This window comes from Vicugna pacos, chromosome 19 (genome assembly GCF_048564905.1).
Source record: "Vicugna pacos chromosome 19, VicPac4, whole genome shotgun sequence".
Classification (NCBI taxonomy): domain Eukaryota; kingdom Metazoa; phylum Chordata; class Mammalia; order Artiodactyla; family Camelidae; genus Vicugna; species Vicugna pacos.
In genome coordinates, this window is record NC_133005.1 from 20,544,107 (window position 1) to 20,557,376 (window position 13,270).

Sequence of the window (13,270 nt, forward strand, 5' to 3'; positions counted from 1 at the left end):
TATATACAAAAAAAAGACTGCCCCTCCACACTTTAGAGTGTAAACTGGTGCAGCCACTATGAAAAACAGTATGGAAGCATTTTCAAAAAAATGAAACATGGGACTACCATGGGATCCAGCAATCTCACTTCTGAATTATATATCCAAAGGAAATGAAAACAGGATCTCAAAGAGAGTCTGCACCCTCATATTCATTACAGCATTACTTACAATAGGCAAGATATGGAAACAGCCTCAAGTACCTATCAATGGATGAATGGATAAAGAAAATGTTTTCTATACACACACACACACATATACACACGATGGAATATTACTCAGCCATGAGAAAAAGGAAATCCTGCCATTTGCGGCAATTTACATGAAACTTGAGGGCATTATGCTAAGTGAGATAAGTCAGACAGAGAAAGACAAATACTATATGATGTCACTTATATATGGAACCTTAAAAAAGCCAAACTCAGAGAAACAGAGAGTAGAACTCTCTGCTTCTCTGGTTACCTGATTGAATGGTAGAAGGGGACCTGTCTGGGGGCGGGGTGCTCTGGTTGAGGGGACCATCTTGCCTCTGAAACATGGAAATCCTTACCATGCCCCCCATTTCTTGTTTGCAGGAAATAGGCTTCATTCAGCCTATTTGACCTTCCCTGAGTTCCAAAGGGCAGATACAAACATCAGCTAATCAGTGAAAGGGAAGAATGCAGACTCAAGGGAGGGATAGTCAAGAAACAATAGTGCAATAGGAATAGTTCTTCTGCAGGAACTAAGGCCCCCACCCCAGTTCAGGCTGAGCACAAGATGCCTGGATCACAACCCTGTTATCTCACCATTAGCCAATCAGAAGAAAGCCACACACCCTGAGCCCTCATCCCAAATTTTCCCTATAAAAACTTTTCCCAAAAAATCATTGAGAATTTTGGGTTTTTTGAGCACAAGCCACCCATTCTTCTTGCTTGGCGCTGCAATAAACCTTTCCCACTCCATACTCCAACGTTTCAGTTTGTTTGACCTCACTGTGCATTGGGCACATGAACTTTTGCTCACTAACAACTCCATCGGGCCCTGAAGCTGAAAAAGAAAAAGACAGGACTTCTAGATCCCTAGAATAGATTTCCAATCAGCTATGGATGGAAGGTCAAGTGGATACGTTTGGGGCAACATTGTTGCTGTAAGATTGGCCCCCGTCCCTGATGAGCCAAACTGAAACTCAGAGACAAGGTTTTAGAACATCGAAGAAAAGAGACGGCTTTATTGCTTTGCCGGGCAAAGGGGACTCATAGCAGACTAGTGCCTTCAAAACTGTGAACCCACCTTAGGGATAGGGGAGGGTGATTAGCCATAGCTCAAACAACAAAACATCGATAACAATCAACAGAACCATTTTCTTGTCATAAGACTTAGAGTGGCATCATGATGTCTCCAGGCGACCAGTTCTATAGAGGCTAGTGGTTGTTACTGTTTCAGTCTCTTTATCTTTAAGTGCGTGGTCTTCTTGGTGATTCAGACTATTTTGTAAAGTTACAGTCCCGTGACCTTCTCCCTGGAGACCAACTCAGAAACCAAGTATAACTACCGCTTTTGATTACTGGAATAAAACAGAGACTGGATAAAGATAGCTTCATTTTAACAATGGGCCTGGAGCTGTGAACAGCAACAGATCAGTCAGGTTAGTTGGCCAGTTTAAGAGCAAACATAAGAATAAATAATCTGCTAGCCTGCGTGTGGCCATTTTATTAATTCTCCTTCAAAATGAGGTAGAGTGTGCACTTCCAAGGAACAAGGGAGTGGCCCCTGGCTAAGTTCCTGGGTACTCACCACTTGACTTGGCTGTTTCTAGGGATCAGGGGCTATAAAGATAGATTTCTGGCACAACAGAGAACAAAGATCTCTGTACTATTACCAGACCGAACTTGGGTCCACTTGCCCGTCACACAGCAAAACCAATTGACTGACACTGGGTTGTGGTAAAGGAAAGTACAGTGTTTATTGCAGGTGCCAAGCAAGGAGTATGGGTGATCCAAGTTCAAAAGAACCAAACTCCCCAGTGGGTTTCAGGGAAGCATTTTTAAAGGCAACGTTCAGGGCTGACGGCTGCAAGGTGCATAACTTTCTTCTGATTGGTTGGTGGTGAGGTATCAGGGTGGTGATTCCAGGAATCTCAATCACCACCCTTCTGATTCCAGCCGGTCTGGGGTCTCAGCATGTAGTTACCATCCTCCACCTGGGTGGGGGCCTTCGTTCCTGCAGAACAACTCCAAGGTAACATCAGGTTGTTATGTGTATCCCTTGAGGCGGAACTAGGACTCTGCTGTATCACTGCCCTTTTCTTTCTTCCTTCCTTTCTCCCTTTCTTTCTTTCTTTCTCTCTTTCTTTCTTTTTCTCTTTTTTTCTGTTTGCTTTGTGTTTTTTGTTTATTTTTTAAGGGGAGGTAATTAGGTTTATTTATTTAAAAAAAAATTTTTTTAATGGAGGTACTGGGGATTGAACCCAGGACCTCATGCTTGCTAAGCACACACTCTACTACTGAGCTATACTCTCCCCACTTTGTTTTCTTTTTTTTTTTTAATTTTATTTATTTAAATATATATAAATATATATTTATTTTTTATTTTTGCACTATTGTTTTTGACTGCTTTTGCTTTGTTTCCACATTCCCTCACTCCCCTAATTAGTAACTGTTTGAATCTACCCTTGGAACTCAGGGAAGGTCTAGGAGGCCGAAGCCCTTTTCCTACAAACAAGAAGCAGGACATGGAAAGGCTTTTGTACCCAGGACGTCCCCACAGGGTCCTGCTCAGTTTCAATCCATCTTTTCTTTGATACTCCTCAAATACCCCTCTTTGATACTCCCTTGAGGGGAACAGGTATGGGACCAGAAAGAAAAAAAGTTTTGGATAAAACTCGGTTTCAGTACCAGTCAGCATCCCAGAAAGAAACAGATGCAAATTCAAATTAGGATAATTCTAGGATATCAAATTAGGATAATTCTTAATAAAGGGATTTATTTACAAAGCTTTGGGCAGCATATGGGGGGATCTCAAGGTCAGGAACAGTAGTGACAGCTGGATTCTATGACCACGGGTCCTGAAGGGATGAGGCAGGGAGCTGTTAGCCCAGAGAAGTAAAACCTGGAGGCAGAGAGGGCTGCATGGAGACGGCAGCCTGACAAGAAGCTGTGACCTGGGACAGGGACACCGCCAGACTCCAGGAAGCTACAGGAAGGAACTGGGAGAAAAAATGGCCCCACCTCTCTCATTTCTCCCTCCCTCCAGTTCCAGCAGTTCTAGTCACACTCAACCAGAAGCCAGAGTAAAGGAGCAGCCATGTAGCTCAGCCTCCTGGGCTGGGAGAGGGCCTAGAGAGAGCCGAGAGGAGCCCTGTGCATGGGGAGAGGTCTAAGGGTGCTCCCCAGGGGCTGCTAAGATCTAAATCCAAAGGTCTGGTGGTTGTTCAGGGAAGAGAAAAGGGGACCCACATTCCAGAACAGACGAGGCAAACACAGCAGTATAGGCACATGAGTAAGGACCTGCCCAGAGGTCAGCCAGACCAGAGGCAGAAACAGCCCCATACGCTGCCATGGAGGTGGCCCAGTGAGAAAGGCCAGCTGGGCAGGGAACACTGGCCTCTAGTGTCTCCAAGACAACAGGTGTCCTGAGCTGAGTGAGGGACAGATTTTGACTTTGTGTCCTTGCATCTTCTCTGAGCAGCTCCAGGGCTTCTGCTTGGTGCAAGGAAAGTTGCCGAAGAACTCCATCATGTGCGGGGTTACCAGCTGCGGTCAGGGGCGGCCTCGTGAGTGTGCGACCTGTCCTGTCCCACAGAGCCCACACTCGGCTTAGTGCTGCACTGCCACTGTCTTGAAATTATTCTTCGTACTTTTTGAACAGGAATCTGTACGTTCTCATTTTGCACAGGGCTCTGCAAATTATACAGCTGGTTCTGCGTGCAGTTTGCTAACTTTTTCAGAGTAGCTGGAAGAGGGCAATGATGCACGCCAGGGTTTCATGCCCAGTCAGACAGTATGACAGGCTGTTAGCAGAGATATTTAGGCTGGGAATGGGGAGAGGGTGCTTTTGGAATCCCTTTGCAGGCCATATAGACGTGTGTCTACTGCATCCAGGGCAGCCCCACACAGAACATGAAGACCAAGGGCAAAGCAACCCCCAGGAGGCATCCTGGTATCACTGACTGTTGGGCAGGGTCGTGTGCCCATGTGCCTGCAGGCTGTGGGCTGAGGAGCTGTGTCACCTCCAGGTCTCCATCCTGAGATGGTCCAGGTTTTGAGAGCACACAAAACACCAACTGCCCTGCCAAGGCACCAGGGTTATCTGGCAGCCCCTAGGGCCTGGTGTCCTCTTACATCCTATGACACCACTCAGGCATCTTAAGTTCCTGAAAGGGGGTGGCCAGGAGCCAGCTTGCATGGCCCAAGGGCAGGAGGTCAGCAGTGGTAGAGCAGGGAGTCACCAGCGAGCCAGGCCCCTTCAGGCCTCTTCCCCAAACCCTGTCCCTCATTCACTGCCTGATATTCCGACATGGCCATTCCTGAGGGTAGAGGAGTCACAGAGACGGGCAGGAGAAAAGCAGGTGCTAGGTCTCCCTAACAGCAAAAGTCTGCGGACCCATTCCATACAGGGCACTAACAAGGCCCTCGCAGCAGTGCCACGAGGTAGGCACTATTATCATCTCCATTGTAGGGAGTTTTCTGGTTCTGGCACCACAGTGGGTGCCAGCAGCCAGAGAAAGCCCCAGGCAAAGAGACACAGGCACTGGTAGGTGGCAGTTATGACACTGGGGAGATATGTGGAGCTCAAATGCACACACTGCACCTGGCATGAAACACGTGGACCCTGACATTACACTGTGCTTGGCGGTGCACAAGCGGAAAGAGAGTTGCTCCATCCGAAGCACTGTCTGTGAGAGCCTAGGCTAGATTATAAACAAGCTCCCTCTAGTAAGAGCCCTCTGAGAAAAGGCTTATTAATTGCTCCCATTTCACAGATGAGGAAAACTGAGGCTCAGAATGATTTGTCTTGCCCAAGCCACACCCACATGGTAAATGGCAGAGCTGAAATTCAAACCCTGGTAGTTCTGACTCCAGGGAAGATACAAAGAGAACACGGCAATGTGAAAGATGCATGAGACAGGAGATGCTGCCTGGGAAGTTAAAAGGCCTTTAGAGCCTTCGAGAGCTGCCAAACCAGTGACACAATCAGGTTTGACATTTCTAGAGGTTTCTCTGACTGTGTGGGGAGGACTGAGGAGGATTTGGGACAAGACTGGCGGCAGGAAGGACTGTGGGAGGTTTTTGCATTTGTGGGTGTTTTCATTAGCCTGTGCTTACCTGGCAGTCCTGTGCTGCCCCCAAGCGGTGTTTCAGCAGATATCATTCCTTCCCCACACAAGCGCCTGAAGCGACATTTGGTTAGTAGTTCTCAAATTGGAGGGTCCTCACCTGGAGGGTTTATTAACACACAGGGATTCTGACTCAGTAAGTCTGGGGTAGGCACAAGAATTTGACTTTCTAGCAAGTTCCCAGGTGATGTTAATGGTCTGGAGACCACATTTTGAGAACCACAGGCTTAGCTGCTTTCAAGGGACTACCCGGGCAGGCTGCCATGTGGGGAGCAGGGGGTTAAAGAGGATTTTGACCCTTGAGAGCTGTGACCTCAGAGACATCCAAAGCAAGTAGGGGATGCTTCTGACAGTGCTGGGCTCTGAGAAATGTTAGGACTCAAAGGAGCCACTTTCACAGGAGGCAGAAGCTTAGGGACATCTGTGAAATAAATGGCTGCCTCATTTTCATGTCATTTCATCTGTCATCTTTAGCAACGGAAAACATTTCTGATCACTGTTCTATGCACTTGACGTGTCCTAATTCAATTAATCCTCACAGTCTGTGAAATAAATTCTATGATTATCCTCCGGTATGGGCTATGCTGTATCTCCCCCAAACTCACATTCGAAGTCCTAACCTCCAATAAGCTCATAATGTGACTGTATTTGGAGGCAGGGTCTTTAAAGGGGTAATTAAGTTGACATGAGGTCATTAGCATTGGCCTTAATCCAATATGACTGATGTCCTTATGAGAAGAATAAATGTGGATGGACACCTAAGGAGGGAGGACATCTGAAGACACAGGGAGAAGACAGCCATCTACAGGCCAACAAGAGAGACCTCAGAAGAAACCAAGCCTATGGACACCCGGAACTCAGACTTCTAGCCTTCAGAACACCAAGAAAATACATTTCTGCTGTTTAAGCCACCCAGTTTGTGGTACTTTGTTATGGCACCTCTTGTCAACTAGTACACCCCATTTTATAGATAAGGAAACTGAGGCACACTAAAGTTAAATGATGTGCCCAGTGGCTGCCTAAACCCATGCGTAGTTTGGCCCCAAGCGTTTTTTTTTTTAGCCACTAGGCAATATGTTCCCACCAATGAGTAAGCCTTGACCTCATTCCCTCCTCAGTACAGCCTCCCCCATCTCCCACCACCACAGAGGGGAGCTTCTTCAACTCTCACTGGATTATTAAAGCAGTTACTAAAATTCATCTCCCCACACTCCGCCCACTCCCATCCCTTCCTCCCTAGCTGCAGCACACTGTCCCCCTCCACCAGGGATTTTTCTCTGGCCCAAATCAACCTTTTCCCTCCTCTGCCTAAAGCCCTCAGTGGCTCCCCACTGCCTTCAGGATGAAGCTTTTCAAAGCCAGTTGCAGACATCATGACACATCACTGCTCAATACTTCAACATAGGTTGTCAACCCAGGGAATCAGGGTGAACCCCAACATAGCAGTGCAAGCAGGTTGTCTAGATGATGACCACTACTGGAGGGCTCTCTTCTCTTGCTTTGGCTGGTTAACTGGGTCTGCTGCTTGCTGGTTAGCTTGCATTTTGGGCTGTGCTGTTTGTGCTGCATTTACTGAGACCAAATGAGCACCAGTTATAGATTTTATCAGCCTATTTTGGAAGTTTCAATCATTCGCATTTAGGGTTGGAAGTATGACATTGGGGCTCTCCTTATAATGGCCCTGGGTTGTGTACGTTGGCTTTGACCTATATGTGTGTCTCAATGAATTGTATATCTCAATTCCAGCCAAGCCACCACTGATGGTAGGCTCAGGGGAATGACTCTTAGACTGCAGCTGTTGATTTGTGACCAATGCCCTGTGCAATAGTCAGGTTCAACGATGTTCGCTCCTGTGAAAGAGGACAGTCACTGTGGGGCTTGCTGAGGGCCACATTCTTAAAAGCAGATGGCTCACTAGTACCCTACGAGTTTTACATGCCTCTGCTGCTTCTGCCAATGCAAAGGGTGATGGGGAAAACACCATGCTGCGCCATGGCACAGATCCTTATGAAAAGTGCCTTGTATGCTGTATCCCTGCCTCTCTTAAAGGGCCAGAGGATACCATGATCCTATTGAACAACTTCAAAAGGGGCCAAAAAAGACTCTGGGATCAATGGAGTATGGTGTCTTATCAACACAACTCTGCCCCCTGCCTAGGCTGGTGCCCCCTAGCCAATAACCTGACAGTTGCCATGGAGAAGGCCTCTAACCCTGATGATGCTGATTTGAGGCTCTCTGGAAAAAGAAACACAAATATGAGAAGGGTAGAGGGGGGTCTACACCAAAGTATAGTCAACAACAACCTCCCCCCAGAATACCTGGATACAAGGGGAGAAAACAAAAACAGAGGTCCAAAATCAGAAGTAACCTGATTGGAAATCCAAAATTTGCTTTAAAAAAAAATATATATATATACATATAAACACATATACAGTAAAAAGATAAAAGGGCACCAGTTGGCTTTTGCTCCTCTGCAACATGGGTTCTGAGTTAACTTTAGCACCTGAGGAAACGCACCAATTGGCAAACTCGCATGCTTCAATAGTGGCGCTCACATTACACTTACACCAGGGAATCCCACTAAATGTAAATGAGATACCCCTTATAATCTTAGGGGAGTCACTAAACATAAAATAGAGGAGAAACAGGCATGCCTCACCTTAACCATCAGAACTATTGCCTTGACTGAATTTCCATGGTCATAGCACCCACTGCCCTAAAATATTCCATAGTGGGCATGGACACTCTCACCCAGTGAGCAATACAATTAAATTAAGAAAGTTGGGCAGTGCTGGTCACATATACACCGTCTTTTTTTTTTTACCTGTGACATTAGCTTTTTGAGGATACCAGACTAGTTGTCTTACAGAACATTCCTATTCCAGACTTGTCAGATTGCTTCATTATGATGTCATTTACTCAGTTTTTCTACCCTCTATATTTCTTGTCATCTAGAAGTTCATTCAGAACACTTAATTAGATTCCGGATAAACTTTTTAGCAAGAGTACTTCAAAGATGGTACTATGACATCATGTCGCATTATAGCAGGAGACTCACAAGGTTCAGTTGTCTGACTACACATGATGGTAAGTCTGATCACTAGTTAAGGCACTGTCAATTGAACTGTGTCCCTCCAAAAGATGTGTTGAAATCCTAATCTCCAGTGCCTATTAATGTGATTTTATGTGGAAATAGTGTTTTTACAGATGTAATCAAGCCAAAAATGAGGTCATACTGGCCTAGGGTGGGCCTAATCCAATGACTCGTATTCTAATAAAAGGGGAACTCGGATGCAAAAACACAGAGACACACAGTGACAACACCGTGTGATGGCAGAGGCAGAGATTGGAGTGGGGTGTCTATACAACAAGGAATGTCAAGAATTGCCGGCAACCAGCAGAAGCTAAAGGGAGGCACAGAACTTATTCTCACTCAGAGCCTTCAGAAGAAACCAGCCCTCCTGATTCCAGACTTCCAGCTCCAGAACTGTGAGAGAGCAAATTTCTGTTCTTTGAAGCCATCCCATTTAAGGTCATTTGTTAGGCTGTCCCAGGAAAAGAATACAGATGGTGACCACAAGATCTTTCTAATGTAAAGAGGTGCTTCTCCCGTAGAAATTAAACAAGTAATGGGGTATTAATTTCACAGCATGCAAATGCTCTGTTCCCCACTGGACTTGACATCCACCAGTGCAGAAAGCAGGGAAGGGCTCAAAAATACATGGGGTCATGCTGAAAGGACAAAGGCATTAGCTTGAAGGGACTGCCACTGACCAATTTTGGAACATTTTGAGTAAATCAAAAAGAATAACTATAACTGATTACAAAATGTTCTTTTAAAAAAAAAACATGAGTTCATAGTGATACTCAAAGCAAAATAGAAAGTAAAGAAGAATTCAACTAATAGTAAATAAATGTCAAAGGACTGATAGAATAACTAAATAACAATCCTGCAACCCCCAGTGAAATAATTAGAATAAGGATTATCAATGGATGCTCAAAATATCATATGGTTGGGGAACCGGCCACTAACTGGGTTTGAACATTTTAACCTGAAGGTTCTTTCCTTCTCTGCCGTGTCAAGGGCCAAGAGTTTGCTAGATTTGAGGGCTTTATTTTATCTTTTCTTTTTTCTTTCCTTCAGGATCCAGACATAGTTTTTCTAACAACCCTCCAGAGCAATGGTCTCAAACACTCGTTTCCTTGGGGAGATTTTAAAAATCCTGATGCCTATATACCTGGAAAAAAATAAAATTCAAAAGACACATGCACTCCAATGTTCATAGCAGCACTATTTACAATAGCCAAGACATGGAAACAACCAAAATGTCCATCAACAGATGACTGGATAAAGAAGATGTGGTATATGTATACAACAGAATATTACTCAGCCATGAAAAGAATAAAATAATAACATTTGCAGCAACATAGATGGATCTGGAGATCGTCATTCTAAGTGAAGTGGGCTGGAAAGAGAAAGAAAAATGTCATATGATAACTTTATATGTGGAATCTTAAAAAAAAGGACACAAATGAACTACTTATTATTCATAACTTAGATGATTGATTTCTTGAATATATGTAAGCACAATTGACTGTCCTTTATGATTGGATTACCACATTCTGTTGATTCTCATTTTGTGGTTGGCTTTATTTCTTTGATAACTGTGTAAGTTTAAAAAGCTAAAGCTCTAAACTGTTCTTAGAAACAATGTTGAGTACATATATGTAAACTAAAAAAATACACGCAGTACATTGTATATATGTATTTACGTGCAATATATTGTATACACACAGTCAAATTGAAACAATTCTACCTAATAAAACTGAAAAATGAAAAAAAAAGAGAGAGAGCAAGTAAACAAGGATTGAAGGACAAAAAAAAATCCTGATGCCTAGGCTACAGCTCAGACCAATTTCATCAGAATGTCTGCAGGTGGCAAAATCATTTCTAAATGTTCCCAAGTGGTTCTAGTGTGGAACCAAGTGCGAAAATAACTGCTCAAATTTCAGGCTTTTTAGGTCTTCATGGTAAGAGATATGAAGCCAGAAAGTGAACAAACATTTACACTTGGATTTGCTGTATTATTGTCCTGTCCAGCTGCCGTTAAGGGGATCATGTCTTCCCTGGACCTCCCTTTAAATGGTTAACTCAACACATGGTCCAAGGCTATTCCTTCAAGATGAATGCCTTACCTCCTTCTCCATCTATCATAGTTGTGTCTCCTTGGAACCCACTTAAAAAGCCCTTTTAATGACGTCTTTCACTCAGCACAATTATTTTGAGATTCATCTGTGTTGTTGCATCAATAATTTACTTTTATTTCAGAGCAGTATTCCATTTTATATCACAATTTGTTTGCCCATTCATCTGTTGATGGACATTTGGGTTGTTTATAATTTTTGCCTAATAAAAATAAGGATGCTATGAACATTCACGTACAAATCTTTGGATGAACATTTCACTTCTCTTGGGTGAAAAACTAGGAATGAAATGCTTGGTCATATAGAATTTGTATGTTTAACTTTTTAAGGTACTGCCAAAGTCCTTTTCAAACCTTTTCAAAAATGGTTTTACCATTTTCATTCCCAACAGCACCATATCAAAGTTTCAGTTGATCTTCAGCCACAATACTTGCTATGGTCTTTCTTTTTACTTCAGCCATTCAAATAGGTATGTAGTGAGATTTCATTGTGATTTAATTTCCATTTTCCTAATGACTAATGAGGCTGAATATTGAGCATCTTTTTATGCATTTATTTGCCATCTGTATCACTTCTTTGGTGAAGTATGAGTTCATATCTTTTCTCATTTAAAAAAAAATTTTGGTGGAGGGAAGTACTTAGGTTTTTTGTTTATTTATTTTTGGAGGAGGTACTGGGGAATGAACCCAGGACCTCGTGCATGCTAACCATGCAGTCTATTCCTTAAGCTGTACCCTCCCCCTTCTTTTCTCATTTTTTGTTGAGTTGTTGGTTTTTTTATTATTGAGTTTTAAGAGTTTTTTTTTAAATACATTCTGAATACAAGTCTTTTTATCAGTTACGTAATTTGCAAATACCATTCTTCCAATCTTTGGCTTGTTTTTATTCCCCTAACAGTGTCTTTCAAAGAGCAGAAGTTATTAATGTTGATGAAGTACAACTTATTAAATTTTTAACAGCTGTGCTTTAGTGTTTTTTGTGAGAAGTTTTTGCCTAACACAAGGTCATAAATTTTTTCTCCCATGTTTTATTCTAATCATTTTATAATTTCAGATTTTAAACTTAGGGTTGTGATCACTTATGAGTTCACTTTTTGTGTTGTCATGTATGGATCAAAGTGCATTTTTCTGCATATGGATATCCAATTTTTCATGCAACATTTGTTGGAAATACCATCTTTTCTCCAGTGAATTGCCTTTGTACCTTTGTCAAAAATCAATTGACCAGACGTGTGTAGGTATATTCTTGGACTCTAATGGCAGGCTAACATAAATAATCACATTAAATATAAATTATCAAAGAGCACCAATTAAAACACATAGAATGGCAGAGGGGATTTAAAAGTATGACTTGCTGTCCATATGAAATTCATTTCGTATATAACAATATAGGTAGGTTAAAAGTAAAAAAATATGATAGATTATAACAGGCAAACATTAACCAAGAGAAAGCAGAAATGGCTATGTTAATAACAGATAAATAGACTTCAGAGCAAAGAAAATTACCAAAGACTTTATATAGTGATAAAATGGACAATCTGCAAAGATAAAGCAATTCTAAACGTGTGTACACAACATGACAGAGCTGCAAAATACGTGAAGCAAAAATTGATAGAACTGAAAGAAGAAATAGACAAATTCACTACCGTAGTTGGAGTCTTCAACACCCCTTTCTCAATAACTGATAGAACAATTAGAAGAAAATCAGCAAGAGTATAGAAGACCTCCATTGTACCATTAAGCAAGAGGATCTAATTGACATTTGTAGAACACTTCACCCAATAATATCAAAAATACATTATTTTCAAGCACCCAGAGAACATATACCTAGATAGACCATATGCTGGACCATAAAATCAACCTCAACAAGTTTAAAAGAATTTAATCATACTGCGTCCTCTGCCTGCAATGTAATCAATAACAGAAAGGTAACTGGAAAATCTCCAAACACTTGGAAATTAAACAACATACTTCAAACTAATTCATGGATCAAAAAGGACACTCAAGGAAAATTTTAAAATAGAGCAAACTAAAATGAAAATGAAAATATAACATAGCAAAATCTGTGGTGCACACCTAAAGCAATGCTGTCATTTGTGCACACACACTTAGGATTGCCATATCTTCTTTCCCTGACACTCCCCCAGGTCCAAAATAAAGTTTATTTGTTTGTTTTTTTAATAATGAATATAGGAAAGTTCACAGTGGTGAGAACCTGGGTTAGACTGGGCTGGGTTTGAAGTTGAGGAATAGGAAAGGAGTAAATACGTATTTTTGGTATGTGGGGGGGTAGCAATTAAAACAGACATGAATTTCAGAAGAAGTCACTTACAACACTCCTTCTCTCTTGGTAGCAGGAAGTGGGTGGCAGGCTGCAAAAACTTGGAAAGCCTATGGCTCCAAGTACTGCTTACCCTGCAGTTCCTGGACCCTAGGGTGTCCCCCACCCTACCACGGGGTTACTCTCTATCCAGAATGCAGGTAGCCCCTCAGTGCCACAACACCCCAGAAATTAATCTGTGCTGGTCCTTGGCAAGTCTCTAGACCAACTTCTGTTTGACCAATGGGGAGCGAAGGCTCAGAGAGGAGCAGCAACTTCCCCAATGTCACACAGATAAACTAGTGCCTCGGGGTGGAGGACGCAAATAACCCTGACATCTGTGTGCAGATTGGTATTGGCAATGGCATGATGGGAGTGTTGTAAGAGAGG

The 13,270-nt window shown here is 42.7% G+C and overlaps 2 long non-coding RNA genes across 4 annotated transcripts; one reads left to right on the forward strand and one right to left on the reverse strand.

Annotated features, from left to right (window-relative positions):
• Positions 1-2,045: 2,045 nt before the first annotated feature.
• LOC140687256 (uncharacterized) lies at positions 2,046-8,228 on the reverse strand. Of its 2 annotated transcripts, none has more exons than XR_012061438.1 (3): positions 8,181-8,228; positions 5,346-5,456; positions 2,046-2,241 (listed from the first exon to the last, which is right to left on the reverse strand). It is a non-coding gene; the product is annotated as an uncharacterized lncRNA (long non-coding RNA). The 2 variants fall into 2 exon arrangements; XR_012061439.1 differs by lacking the exon at positions 8,181-8,228 and adding an exon at positions 8,016-8,144.
• An 84-nt stretch (positions 8,229-8,312) lies between these two features.
• LOC140687255 (uncharacterized) lies at positions 8,313-11,030 on the forward strand. 2 transcript variants are annotated; one of them, XR_012061437.1, is made up of 3 exons: positions 8,313-8,443; positions 8,638-8,845; positions 10,953-11,030. It is a non-coding gene; the product is annotated as an uncharacterized lncRNA (long non-coding RNA). The 2 variants fall into 2 exon arrangements; XR_012061436.1 differs by lacking the exon at positions 10,953-11,030 and adding an exon at positions 9,501-9,782.
• Positions 11,031-13,270: the final 2,240 nt, after the last annotated feature.